Below are 14749 nucleotides of genomic sequence, written 5' to 3' on the forward strand. Positions count from 1 at the left end.
GCTCTGTGGCCACCACTGTTCCCGGAGGGGCTCTGCCTCCATCTTCTATCAGACATTCCTGCCCAGTCCCCGACTGCCAGCGAGGGAGCCTGGGCCTCACAGCCGTTTGCCGTGGAGGGACACAGGCTCCTCGGAGAAGCAGGCTGATCTTATTTTTCTCCGTAACCCACGGCCTAGCAAAGCGCCAGCCTATGGGTGGGCCATTCAGGGGCTCGGATACTTCTTAAATTAACTCAAAGCAGTAGAATAGCCGAGCTGGAGGAAGTGACCACTGAGCTCACAGAGTTCACTGCCCACACCCCCATTCTACAGATGAAGAAACAGAGGCCAAGCAGTGAAGCAGCCTTGGCCAAGGTCACGCTGCTCTTTAATGCTGGCCTCTGTTGGGCATACCAAGTGATGAGCTGCACTGAAGGGCCTGAGAGGGGGCTCTGGGGCCAGACAGCTTGGGTTCAAGTCCCACCCCTGCCATTTACTAGCTGTGTGATTAATGACTGTCCTTCCTGTTAAGTGCCACCTCATTGGTTTGCCATGAACACAGAGTTCCTGGAACAGCAGGACAGAATTCTTTAAAGGTTTGCTGTTGCTTTTGTTACTATTATCACCAAGTGAACCCTGAAATGAAGAACAAAGACAGCAAGATTTTTTATTTTAAAAGATTTTAAAATATGATGATGACTGTTTGATTTAATCTATTCAAGTTTGCATTTGACCCTTATTAACAACTACACAATGGATGACTTTTGAAGAAATGTTACTTCATGTCTTTAATTCTCACTAACTACACAGGCTATTCAACAGGAAGCAATTTTTTTCCAGGAAGAGGGACAAAAAGTTAACAATATCTCTGTACCTCTCGGTTCCCAGTGAGTTGGTTGTGATCTGTCAACCCAACTTTGGGGAAATGCCCGCTCCTCCTGGGCTCGCTGCACTGCCACGTAGCCTCCAGGGGGAGATTTACCCCCACACGAATCCAGTATCTTGGTTCATATCTTTGCTTCAGATCCCTCAAGGACAGCCCATGCACCAGGGCCCCATCTGCCCCACCAGTCTCACCTGCTGGCCTCCAGGAAACTATCCTGGGTCTCAACCATCCTCTGTTCCTATGCCCGCCCCACTACTCTTCACTTTGTCCTTCAAGTGTGGGCTCCTGTGGCTCGCCACCAAGCAGGGGTCTCCCAGTCCTCCACCTTGGGGAACTGCATCGTCCTGCACAGTGCCTAGCGAACCTGTGTGGAGGCAGGAAGAATAAAGAACAACAGGTGCTCAGAGGGGCTGCCTTTCCCACTGCAGGGGCCCTGGAGAGCTTTCTCCCAGCTGGTTATTCACAGGCGTTGAAGCTGTGGAATCTCGATCTTACCAATTTAAAGGGCATCATCACTAATTACGAAAGAAATCATTTTTTCAGTAGCAAAAGGAGAAAAGACTTTGTGCCCCGTGCCCCCATCTTTCTTCCTCTGCCTTCAGAGGTGATTCTCACTCTCTGGGCAAGGGTAGAAAGCAACAAACAGAATATTATTTTTCAATGATTCTTCTTTCCCACTCTGAAGATTGCATCCCAAGACCGATGAAGGCTAGGATGGTTTGGCTTCCCTGTACTGAGTATTCAGAGGCTCAGGAGGGAGGGGGTTAGGGAGATAATTCAGCATTATGGAACCAAACAGAGACATTAAAAGGTTCTACTCTAAACAGAAAGGAAGCAGGATGCTATAGAAATGGGAAAACCATCATTGGAAATGAAATAACGAGTTACAAGACAATAAACATGAAGATGTAAAAAAGAAAAAGTACATCAAAATACAAAAAGGTGGGAAAGGGAGACGGTAGCAAGAAAAGATAGATTTTTTTTCTCTTTCTTTTTCCTTTTTCTCATTATTCTTAGGATGTGTTGGAGCCTACGTGATTATCAGTCTAAAGGAAATAGATATGATAATGGGTTGATATACTTGAAAAATAGGGTAACCACAAATCGAAAGAATATAATAGAGTTGAAAAAAAAAAACCCAAAAAAGAAACAAACTCTAAATGGCTTAAAGAGTTAAACATTAGACAAGATACTAAAAAACTCTCAGAAGAAAACATAGGCAAAACATTATTTGACATATATATCAGCAGTGTTTTCCTAGGGCAATCCACCCAAGCAACAGAAAATAAAAGCCAAAATAAACAAATGGGACCTAGTTACACCTATCAGCTATTTCAAAGCAATAGAAACCATAAGCAAAACAAAAAGACAACCTATGGAATGTGAGAAAATATTTGCAAAAGATGAGACTGAACATGGCTTAACTTGTAGACTATAAAAATAGTTCATACAACTTTATAAGAAAAAAAAATAAAGAACCCAATCCAAAAATGGGCAGAACAACTAAACAAGCAATTCTCCAATGAAGATATACAAATGGCCAATAGGCATATGAAAAAAAGGCACAATATCGTTAATTATCTGAGAAATGCAAATCAAAACTACAATAAGCTATCATCTCACACTACTCAGAATGGCCACCATTCAAACATCCACTCACCATAAATGCTGGAGAGGCTTGGAGAAAAGGGAACCCTCCTACATTATTGCTGGGAATGTAGTTTGGTGAAGCCAATGTGGAAAACAGTATGGAGATTCCTCAAAAGACTAAAAAAAGACATCATTTGATCCAGCAATCCCACTCCTGGGCATATATCCAGAGGGAACCTTAATTTCAAAATATACCTGCACCCCAATGTTCACAGCAGCATTGTTTTCAATGACCAAGACATAGAAGCAACCTAAACGCCCACTGACAAATGACTGGATAAAGATGTAGTATTTAGATATAAAAGAATATTACTCAGTTGTAACAAAGAAGGAAATAATGCCATTTACAGCAACATGGATGGACTTGGAGATTATCACACTAAAGTGAAATAACTCAGACAGAGAAAGACAAGTAACATAATGATATCACTTATATGTGGAATTTTTAAAAAAGATACAAATAAACTTATTTACAAAACAAAAACAGGCTCACAGACTTAGAAAACAAACTTAGGAGTTTGGGATTAACAATTACAAACTACTACATGTAAAACAGACAAACAGCAAGGATTCACTGTAGAACACAGGGGAAAATGTTCAGTATCTTGCAACCTATAATGGAAAAGAACCTGAAAAAGAATAGACTATGTATATGTACAACTGAATCACTATGCTGTATACCTGAAACTAACAAAACAGCTGTATATCTGAAACTAACTAAACATTGTAAATCAACCACATTTCAATTTAAAAAAAAAAAGATAAGCTCTAAATAGCTGTATTCAAAGAAAATCTTCAACTCTTACCTCCTACAAAAAGTAAAATGGGAATCTTGAGCAGGACCAAATTATACTGAATGAGAGGTTACATACCTTCTCCAGCACGTGGCCCATGGTACACATACATCGTGTTTTCCTTCAGGTAAGAATGGCCCTTACTGCCCAGGGAGCGAGTCCTGCTGGGACAAGGCCTCTGTGGCAGTGGCCTCCTTGTCACCGCTCCATCTCACCAGAAGGCCAGGGTTTTCAGAGGGGAGGGAACACAGAGCTCATACACTTCAGATATATTTCCTGAGAAAAACTGTGGAAAGACCAAATTCACCTGCAGTGCAGGAAACATGAGCACGGCCCCTAAGCAGACTGACAAGCCCGAAGCAAGACGGCCCGATGTTCACATCGGAACCAGAACAAAAACCGTCTGGCCCCAGTTAAACGATCACCATCTCACCTGCAATGAACTGTTCGTACTCAGTGTCAGGGATGTTTCTGTTGAGACTTGAGAGATCAAAAAAGTCAGACCAGGGAATCCGGACCTGGTGGATGTCCAGGCTCTGCCAATGGTAGAGGCGGCCCCAAGAGGGTATCACCAGCACCGACTCCTCCATTTTCAGCAGGGTCTTCAGGAGGAAGGCGATGTGGATACAGACGCCCCTACGGAGGCTGAAGCCCTCCGGAGGGTTGACATAACACAGAAGGTACCTTGCAGGGAGCAAAGGAGAGCGGGTCTTCAGGGCCAGGTCTCTGCACAGGAATCCCGGCTTAGATAGAACAGATACAATGGGAATCTCTGCACAGCACATGGCCTAGACTCAAGACACGTTCAGCAGCTTCTGGTTTGTATAGTGGAGGCACTGCCCACCGATCTCTGTGTGGCCAATTATTTCGAGTCCGGGAGCACATGCAGAAGACATCTTGGCATCTGTCTATCAACGCTAAGCACCTGACTAGTACCTGAGCACCCGTTCTCCAGGAGCTCTCAAACTTCTTGGCCTAAAGACCCCTGTACACTCTTAATTACTGAGGACTTCAAAAGGCTGCTGTTTATGTAGGTTAAATCTATCAATAGTTCCTGTGTTAGAAGTTAAATAAGAACTTTAAAAAATGCTTATGAGTTCACTTAAAAATAATAACAACCTACTACATGATACCATTAATACTCTTAAGCAAAAAATAAGTATATTTTTCTAAACAAAAATCATTAATGAGAGGAATAGCAGTGATTTTAATTTCTGAAAATCTCTTTTGGACTGGTGAGAGCTTAATTCTATCTGCCTCTACATTACCTGTTTTGTGATATCACAGACCAGGTTTTCCCTGGAAAACCCCACAGGAAACTCGGGAGTGCAAGAGTGTGCAAAAGGCAGGTGACTTCCCGGCATTTCTACGAAAATAGTCTTGCATCTCAGGGGCCTCGGACTCACTTTGATAACTGCTGCCCTACCCTAGGCGAGACTCTCCTACACAAGAGCCAGGCAAGTGTCCTGGCTTCTTTAATGAGTTACCGCAGCAACACCCCTCCCTTCTCTGTGTTAATGTTTCCCACAACCTCCATTACTGCAGATGAGGATGTAATCCTCAACTGAGGCCTCTAATCCCAGAAGACTACCAACCTTGAAAGGGAGGGCCCGTCTACCATCTCTACACCCCACACAGTCTATTTTGAGTCAAGCCCTAGATAACTGCTAATTGACACTGACCCTTGTCTTACTCCTGAGTTTTATCGAAGGAGCCAACATCTGGATGGAACTGAAATTTCCCTGCTGATATACAAGGCTGATAAACCACCCTATTCCAACATCTGATTTTGGGGCTCTTCAAAACCCGGGTAAGGCCCCGCTTCATAAATGACGGGTCCTCCACCTGCCCTTCCCAGGGGTTCTGGGAGGCCGCGGCCACGCAGGGCTACCCGGACTCGCGGTCCAAGCCCCAGAGCCCGAGGGGGAGGAAAGCCGGAGGCTGTGCCCCAGCCCTGTCCCCCCCGCCCCAACCCGCTCCCCGGCACCAAAGCCCTCCCCGGCCGCCACACCAACCCGGATCCCACCCCGGTCCATGTCCACTGGCCCCGCCAACGGCGCGGCCGTACGTTTACCGTCTGTGAGACGCCGCCCCAGAAAGGATGTCGGCCGCCGACTGACGCGGCCAGAACTAGTGGCCCGGCCAAGCAAGCCGCCATCCCCAGCAGCAAACACCGCCATGGTCCCGGGCAGCTGCACACTTCCGGAGCCCGCTGCCTGCCCCAGAAGCGCACGCCGGCCCGCGAGGAGCGCGGCGTCTGTATCCATGGCAACGCCGCGGGGCCCTCCCCTAGCGCTTGCGTCTGCGTCCTCCCGAGGCTAGACGTGCGAGGGCAGAACTTTCGGAGCCAATGGGAGCCAGGGCGCGGCCAGGACGGGGGTGGGGGGAGGCTTATGGGGCAGCTGGGTGGGGCCGGGGCGGGCGGGGCCGCGCGGACGTCCTCACCTGCAGGTGGCACCGGCCGGAGGCTGGGGCAGTGCTGCCACCAGTGGGCGGGGCGGCGGGGCAGCGGGGCGGGGGCACCCTCACCTGTCTGTGTGCGGGGCTCAGCCTGGGCTCCGGGGCCTCCGCTTGCACCGGAAGTGGACCCAGGCTACCGGTGGGCAAGATAGAGGACTGAGCCCAGGCAGGCACGGCTGGCCAGGTAGGGCACCTGAAGTGCAGATCCGCCAGGCCGGCTGCCGGCCTTGAATACGCGCTGCAAGGCAGTTTCCAAGAAGACGGGATCTGTCCCAAGAGGGGAGGTAGGGCAGGGTGCCAGATGCCTGGTTGGGTGCGGTCTTACAGGAGAGCCACGTTGAGAGGGTGCAGAGCAGCCCCTGTGTTGGCGGGGCTAGGAATTTGGGGTATAGGGTGGGGATGATGTGTGCCATGCCCTGTGGTCTCCCAAAGAACTCGCACCCCCAAGCAAAGGACCCTGCTCCCTCCACCCTTCACTGCATCCCCTGCCTTCCCCAGCACCACCGCCCCTGCCCCCGGAGTGTCCCATGACCTCTCCCCACACCAGGCACTGTCCCTGTTACAGGTACTTATCTCCTGGTGGTTCCAGCCCAAGGGTGGGGGCTGTATCTGATCAGTTAGGATGCCTGGAGCCTTTGTATGAAACCTCAGACTATAATGCAGGCGTGCACAGAGGCCCCTCAAACAGGATTCCCTGCATTCCCTCCCCACCACGCACCCACAGCGCAGCTGCCACACCAGGCCAAGCCTACCGGAGGACCGCTGTTCCCTCTCCTCCTGTCCCTGATCAAGAGTGCACCGCCCACACTGCTGGGTATTTAGTGGGCCTTAGAAGAGCAGCTGGTATTTTCATGGACAAATATTTGCTCTTTTGGGAAGAGTTGAGTGCAAAGGGATGTAGGGTATGCCTTTTCTGTTGTCCTGGAACTGGTGACTAGGATGCAAACTTAAGTCAAAGCAGTTTTTAGAGAGAGCTGCAAAATATCTTACCCAAAGATCACTGTTCCCCAACAAAGGCAACACCACCTGGAGGCTGGGGTCCTGGTCCCTCTTTCTGGAGGTTGGGCTTTGCACCCTCCAGCTGGGACAGAGCCCGAAACAGCTCTGAACACGCTCCAACAGGCTTTCCCAGCACAAACTGCCTTTATTTTGAATCTGGCTGAAGGAAGCAGCTGAGAAATCTGGGTAAATCTTCCTGGGTGTAACCATGCCTTTTGTGCTGAATGAAAGAGCGGCACTCCACATGCTTACATCTTAGAACTGAATGTGTGTCGAAGCCTTCATGCATGTAGCATGTTGGGAACAGCGTTTCATGGTGAGGGGAACTATATAACTTACATGTGTATGGGGACGCCCTCACTCCAACAGGCTTTTCCTGCACAAACTGCCTTTATTTCGAAATTGGCTCTTGCTGAGAAATCTTGGTAAGTGTTCTTAGGTGTAGCCATGCCCATTATGCTGGATGAAAGAGCGGCTCTACACTTGTTCACATCTCAGAAATGAATGTGTGTTGAAGCCGTCATTCATGTAGCGTGTTGGGAACACAGAATTTCGTGGTGAGAACTATGTAAATTACATGTCTATGATGAAGAACTCGCTAGAACCGGGTATTCCAGTGCATACTGCCTTTATTTCGAAACTGGCTTCTCAGAAGCCTGTGGTCTCCACTGCAGGTCTGTCTCCAAACCCAGGGCCAGCATGGTGACTCTGCTCCCCCTGTCTATTCTGGAAGGTCTAGGTGTCCTCCATGGCCCTTCCACCATTTTTTTTTTTTGGAAAACTCCGCAGATGGAATGGGCCTGAGAACAGGAGAGCTGGATGCCAGAAGCCACAGCCCAGTGTGTGGCTCCTGGGAGGGGCATCTCCTCTCCGTGGGCTCTGATCTAACCTCCCCTCTCCCCCACCCCCACCCCTCTCCTCCTGCATTTCCTGATTGATCCCTGGATAATGGTCCATACCAAGAATGACCTGGGAGAGATTTTATGAGTCTTTAAGTGGAAAAAAAGAAAGAAATCTTTAGACAAGTTACTGAAAGTAACTTCCAGCTTTACCGGGAAAGTCCTCATTCCAATGTTTAAGGCTAGTTGACAGGGTGTCAAATTGCTTAACCACTCACATCTGAGCAAGTGCTACCTCTCTCTCCAGCTCCCCGCAGCATCCACCTGTGGAAACTTGGCCAAAAGAAGGCAAGAAAGCTCTTTCCCCTCGCCAGCACCAGCGTGGCTTTGGAGTCAGTGGAGGCTGAGAGAAAGGGCCCCGCCCTGAAGTTTGGGGGGACTCCAGCCACAGCCAGAGGAGCGGGGGTTTTCAGAGTGGCCCAGCAGGGAAACCAGGCAAGGCCACCTGGCCCAAGTCTTCCCTTCCCAGAGAGCCCCATGAACTGCTTTGGGCCACACTCCCCGTTTGGACCCCCTGCAAAAAGGTACCACGGGAGCCACACCTGAGAAGGCAGAAGGACAGCCCTTTAGCCTGGGGTCCCTGCAGGTGTGTCCTGTGAGACCTGTGGCCACATAAGTTCCTTGTCTCTCCAGGTCACTGAAGGGACTGTGCTGGGCATCTTGGTGGTCAGGGACATGGGAACACCTCTAAACTCTGAAGAAGGACAGAGAGGCTCTTCCCGGAAGCAAGGATTCCAGGGAGACACCTTGCCCAGAACTGGAGGACTGTGTCCTGAGTAGACCCCTGGGAGGCAATGTGGGGCTGTGTGGTCCTCTTCTGAGAAGGGAGCAGGTGAGATTTCCGGGGGTGGGGTCCTGCTTTGTCCAGACATGTCCTTGTGTAAGACTCATTTACAAACACCTCCAAGTCCACCTAGGGTTGGCCCCAGAGGTGGGGGTAGAGGAGGAGAGTGAAGGGTGCAGACTTAGGGCCCCCCGAGCCACCCAGGGAGCCAAGGGTCAGTGGGAACATCTTGGGAGTCTAGTGCAGGGGTGGAGGACGAGCACTAAGAACATGCCAAGTCATGCAATAAAGTGACCTGTGACCACGAGACACAGGTGGCCGTACACCAAAAGAGGCAGATAGAAATTTAGACCCAGGATCTGAGAACCTTGAGAGGGGCTGGAGGGTCCCAGGAACCCTCAGGAACAGCTCTTCTAGGGGCACAGACATCCCAATACACACATTTCTCATGGAAGCTTTTTGGGGTGCAGAGTGAGTTACCAGGATACTGAACTTAGTATGGAATCCCACCCCCTTGTTCATCACGGTTCCTGGCAATAAATTGCTGTCACTTGTCCCTGGACATGCACAGGGGAGCTGACTGCTGTGGGGGTCACTGCAGGACTAGAATCTTCTGGTGTGTGCTCTGTGACCACAGAAACCCAGGGGGATTTCTCAACGGGAGAACCTGGAGACCATGCCTGCAAGGACCACCCTCATGGGATGGCCAAGGAGCTCGTGGTACCCAGGTCACCAAGTGACGAAGTTGTGAGGTTGCCTGGGGTATCCTGGGGGCATGTAGATTTCTGAGGTCAGCACGTGGGCCCAGCACTGCTGGATGGTCTGCACAAAGAGGGGCCTGCCCTCCTGATGATGGCTCTTAACACCTGCAGGGAAACTGCTCTCAGGGCTCCTGGAGGTCCATATTGAGAGTGTCCTGCCAGCCTTGTGGGGTCACCTTCCCCTGATGCAGAAGTAGACCTCTCTCCCTTGAGGCCCAGGGGACACCTGGCTCAGGTCCCACCTGTGTGCCCTGGACACGCAGAACCCCAGAGCTCTGGCACAGCCTGGGGTGTGGTCGTGTCCGGGCAAGGAAGGCCCTGGGAAGGGGCTCATTCAAGGGCAGAGGCCACTCTGCAGAGATGCTGGACCTGGCAGCAATGCACTGCTTCAGTACTCCCTTGGGTTGGGTTTCCAAGCTGTGGGATGGAAGGGCCTCTCCTTCCTGCGGTGCAGTCGGGGGAACTAGATCCATCGTCAAGGTCAGCCCTGAAAATGGAGGCTACGCTACCTCCATTCCTGGAAAGAAAATCAGTCCCCTCCATTCCAGGTGATTCAGAAAGTCATTCAGCAATGTTCGGGGCCCCCACTTTAGGCTTTGAATTAGAGCTGAGCGGCTTAGGAGGCCAGATCCCTGTCCGTGGCTCCAGGAGCAGGCTTTCTGCTGGGGGACAGGATCCTCACAAACACCTGTGTCTTTGTGGGACACTCCCCTCTGACAAGCTGGGAGGCAGGGTGTGGTTGTGGGAAATCGTGTTTACATGAGTAGAGGGCCACCATGTGGTGGCGGCACAGGAGACTGTGAGAATGAGTCCCACAGCCTTTCTGGAATCAAAAAACTGGCAAATGTGAAAAAGTGCATAATTTGTTTTATTGAACAGGCTGCTTATGTACGTTTGGAGGACCAGGTTCAAGGACTCAGCATCCCTCCAGGACAATAGCCTCAAGAGAAGAACAGACAGAGCAGGAGGAGATCTGGGGTTTCTCCCAGGAATGAGGTGGAACAGGGATTTATGCAGATTTGCAAGGAGTCCCCGACCACTGAGCATGGGGTTACAGCCCCACGAGACCCCTGTCATGTTTGGCTTGGGCTCTGGCTCTGGCCTGCTCATGTATTCTTCCAGCAGAGTTCCAGAAACTCAGAGGGTGGACTTAGAGGGGCTGCGTTTGGAACCTAGTGAGGAGGTGGAGGGTCCTTTATATTGAGTCCCTTCATCCTAATCACCGTAGCTGAAGCCCAACACCCCCCAGGCCCCCATGGTTGCCGTGGAGGGAGAACAAGCCTGGCAGGCGACCTAGGGGTCCCACTACTGTGTCCTTCCCTTGTCTTCGTTCCCTTTCACCGCGGAAGGTGTGATTGTCTCATGTCATGGTGGCCTCCACAATGTCCCTCCCAGTAATCTCTCTTCTCCATCAGGTGGGGTTCCCAACCCCGCTCAGCCTTCTCTGCATGGATGCTGAAGGACCAGGCCCACCTGAAGTTCTGAGCTTGAGCAGTAAGGTGGAAACAAAGAAACCAATGGAAACAAAGAAGCAAGTGTTTGTGGCAAAGCTCCCCACCACAGAGAAGCTGCCCTGAGTGGAAGGGAGAGTGTGGGCATGCCCGTTTGTTTCCTGTCTCCCAGTGCTCTTAGCTTTCTTATTGCCTACCTGCATGGTTACAACAAAATGATCTGCAAAACTGAAAATATTTACTCTCTCACTTTTACAGAAAAGGCTGGCCAGCCTCTGGTCCGGTACCAGGCAAGAGATTGGAGTTCCTTTCCAGTTTGGAAACATCTTGGTAGGCCCAGGTTTGCAAAGGTCTTTAAGAGTAGTTACGGAGTTTTGCTTTTAAACTTTTTTACGGCTGTATATACTTGTGAGATGTGGTTGTGATGTATAATTCTGAGCCGGGATTTTCTCAAACTGTTTCTCACTTCTTATACCAGACATTCCTAAATTCCAAGTGGAACTGCATATTAAGGAAGCCATGGAATTTAGCTAAAGGATACAGATTTCATTTCCTTTTAAGCATCGATGTACCTCCATCATGGCAGTATTTGTTATGTGTTATTGATAGGGGAACTAAGTAGTAAACAGATTAATAGAAAATAGGGGATTTTAGGTACACAGGTTCATCTTTTCAACGTTGTTTGTAATATTTGCAGTTTAAGATGACCATTCCTGAGAAACAGGCAGCCTCTTAGAATGAAATAGCATTTCCTCTGAAATATAATTAATTTTTATTTTGTAGACAGCAGGAAGGGTAATAACACATCACACATTTGGGGACGTCAAAGAGAAAATGTAACTTTCTGGGAGCTCACTCCCCCGCCTCCCCCTGCCCTTTTTACTGTCCCATTCTCCCTGGAAGGCTCTTTCTTATCTTCTGCTCATGGCTCCAGTAACTCTTTCTTCCTCCTTGTTCCTCAGCTGGTAACGTTAGTTTTATACTTTGAACAAGCAAACAAGCCAACAGAAGAGAAATTTCACAAGCAACTCCCAGCACATCCGCTCGCCTTCTGATGTCTGTGACCTCACTCTCGGTGCCCCACTGCTTATTAAAATTGGCATCGAAAGCCAGTTCCTCCAAAAGTCCCCGAGGCCCCATCCCTCCCATCTTCTCTGGGTTGTCACTCCCAAAACCATCCTCTCTTTCACTGCCTCATCTATTTTGTTCTCCTGCTAGTTGGCACCATCAGTATATAAATGTCCATCCTCTTAAACAAACAGCACTCCTTGACCCTAATTCACCCCCACCAATTGCCACCCTGTGTCTTTGCAGCAAATCTTTAAGGAGTTGTTTAAACTCACTGTCTGCATCTTCTCTTGAGCCATCCCCTTTTACACCCACTCTGGCTTTTCGCCTGATCCCTCGCTCTATGGAAACTGCCCTGTCAAGGCCATCAGTGACCCCATGTTGCTAAATATAGTGGTCAATTTTGACTCCTCATCATGCTTGGCCCCTCGGCAGCATTTGACCCAGCTCTTCCATCCCTCCTACCCCGTGTTCCTGCTTCATTCAACCTCCAGCCCATCGCTCTGTCTGTTTCTGCTTTTGGCCTGCTGGCTGGTCCTTTGCCAATGTCTCCTGTTTTTTCCAAACATATACTGTGGGTGTTCCCCAGGGTGCGTTCCTGGGCCTCTCCTCTCTCTCTCTGCTATTCCTTTGGTGGAAGCAACCCAGCCTTGGAAATTGGCATGCCATCAATTTCTCGATTTCTCCAAAATTCCCTGATTTCCCCTTTCCATCTGAGCCTTTATCCCTGAGACTCACATCACATTCTTTTCCTTTCATTCATCTTGCTTTCTCATTCATACATATGTTCTACTATGTAATTACTTTTCCAAATTTTGAATCAGTACATATATATCATGTAAAATGCTCAAATATGTATTATTTCCACTAAGATGCTAATTCTACCTTAGAACATTTCTGCACTTCTGTATTTATGTGAATAAAGCGAATAGTATTTCTACAAGCCTCATAGTTAAACACTGTGTTAGTTTGGGGCTATTATGTAACATGAAATAATGGTACATCAACATAGTCGTTTTTCATTTATTTTTATGTAACACCGCGATGAGGTTTTTGCCCTGAAGACTGGCTTTATTGAAATTTTACCTACGTTACGGACAGTCAGTTTATGTGAAAGCCCTCATTTCTCCCCTTTTTTGATATATGTTCCATTTGGCTATATATAACATATACCTTGGCATGAAACAAAATTCCCAAATCATTCACATAATACAATTAATATGTTTAAATTATATTTTTTAAATGTTAAAAAGAAAAAGAAAACAGATTCCTCTACCTATTAGGCACTTCTGTGGCAATATGTAATACACCCCTTAACCATGACATTGAAGAACTGAGCTGATACCAGCCCCTTTCCACCTGCTCAGCCCCACCTTTTCCCATCCCCCTTCCCATCCGGAGAGGACATCCCTACCTTTGTCCAGGCCCAGATGTTGGAACCATGTCCTTTCTCTCTCTTTCTTTTACACTCACAGACAGCAAATCCAGCTTGTTAGAAAATTCTGGATATTCTGTCTTAATTAAATACCTGCTCTCTGCTCCCCGCCCTCCTAAGAGCCACCTTCAGCCCTTCCTGGATACCAATAGCCTCCTGTTTCCATCTTTGCTTTCCTACAATCTCTCATCCACACAGAGTCAGAGGGAGCCTGTAAAAACATACATTGGGGGTGGTGGGTGTAGCTCAGTGGTAGGCCGCATGCTTAGCATGCTTGAGATCCTGGGTTCAATCACCAGCACATTCATTAAAATAAATAAATTACCTCCCCCCAAAAAACACAAACACAAAAGCATAAGTTGGACTACATCATCCCTCCCCTCAAAACTCATTAAACGGGTCACCATGTCATTAGGAGCCAAAGTCGTCACAAAGGCCTCAGGACCCGGCGTGTTCTGCCTCTCTGCCCACACTCTCCCCCTCACTCTGGGGGCCTCTGGCTCCGGCTCTTCCTTCTTCCTCCGGATCTATTCTGCTTCAAGTTCATTACTCCGTGAGATCTGCCAGGATTGCCTTATTCCCTCCTGCCTGCCTCCCACCCCACCGCCATCACCCGAGTTTGCTCATATCACTCTTTTTTAAAAATTTTTCCAAACTCTTGCTACCCCAACATGCTGCCTGTTTCCTCTGCTAAAATTGTGAGCCCCCAGTGATGGGGAGTGATGTCTATTTTGTTGACTGATAAAGCCCGAGAGCCTTGGGAACGGTCTAGTTAGGAGATTCCCGTACGTAGTAGGAGCTTATACACATTTGCTGAATGAATGTAGGTGCCCTGGTCCAATCCGATGGAGCACTTCTGTGACGTGCTCAAAGAATAACTCTCCTTTCCACCTGAGAGGGGGTGACAACTTCCTTGGTGATTAAAGGCAAGAATTTTTTGCTTTATGCTGTTAACCTTAGGCGGGGAGACTGGGGGATCTTCATATATATTTTTAAATTTGGTTCACTCTGCAGTTGGTCTTTGGTCTCTGTATAATTTTGAGAAACTCTTTATGAGTGATCATTCTTTGATCAGATTGAACAGGTTCCAGGGGGAAGGACCAAGCCTGTCCCATCAGCCATCCTATGTGTCATGTCCTGGGACCCAGTGGATGCTCAGCATGTAAGTGAACCGACAGGAGTGAGTGAAGTGATGGGAGCATCTCATTATTGTGGCGGCTCTCTGTCCAATGCCTTGAGATTTGGGGAAGGGTTTACGAGTGCAGAAGGGAGAGGTCAGGTCCTCTGTGCTTTTCCTGAGTGCCCTGGTCTTACCCATTCCCCCAGCCCCCTCTGGGCAGCCAAACCAAGGAGCTGGGCCACCAGGGGTTGTGCTGATCAATAATCCACCTTCGCCCCAAGTCCGGGGGTAGGTACACATGGTTGTAGACACTGGAGTCAGGTCCTTGGAGGAATTCCTCACTGAACTATGTTTTGGACCTTTTATTTTTCTCTAGAACCTCCAGCTGAAGAAGATTGTCTTAGACACATGAAAGTTGAGGACACCTTCTGTCCCCTCGCAACCCAGGTGGGGCTGGGAGTCT

At 48.9% G+C, this 14749-nt stretch overlaps 2 long non-coding RNA genes across 3 annotated transcripts; one reads left to right on the forward strand and one right to left on the reverse strand.

Annotated features, from left to right (window-relative positions):
- Positions 1-563: 563 nt before the first annotated feature.
- On the reverse strand, positions 564-3887 carry LOC140699655 (uncharacterized). 2 transcript variants are annotated; one of them, XR_012077903.1, is made up of 4 exons: positions 3743-3887; positions 3388-3595; positions 1057-1229; positions 564-615 (listed from the first exon to the last, which is right to left on the reverse strand). It is a non-coding gene; the product is annotated as an uncharacterized lncRNA (long non-coding RNA). The 2 variants fall into 2 exon arrangements; XR_012077902.1 differs by lacking the exon at positions 564-615 and having other exon boundaries at positions 1037-1229.
- Positions 3888-5831: 1944 nt separating this feature from the next.
- Positions 5832-14749, forward strand: LOC140699656 (uncharacterized). The gene is made up of 6 exons (XR_012077904.1): positions 5832-5953; positions 10092-10208; positions 10628-10803; positions 10922-11003; positions 14242-14328; positions 14663-14749. It is a non-coding gene; the product is annotated as an uncharacterized lncRNA (long non-coding RNA).

The sequence above is a fragment of the Vicugna pacos genome, chromosome 11, assembly GCF_048564905.1.
Source record: "Vicugna pacos chromosome 11, VicPac4, whole genome shotgun sequence".
In the NCBI taxonomy this organism is placed as follows: Eukaryota; Metazoa; Chordata; class Mammalia; order Artiodactyla; family Camelidae; genus Vicugna; species Vicugna pacos.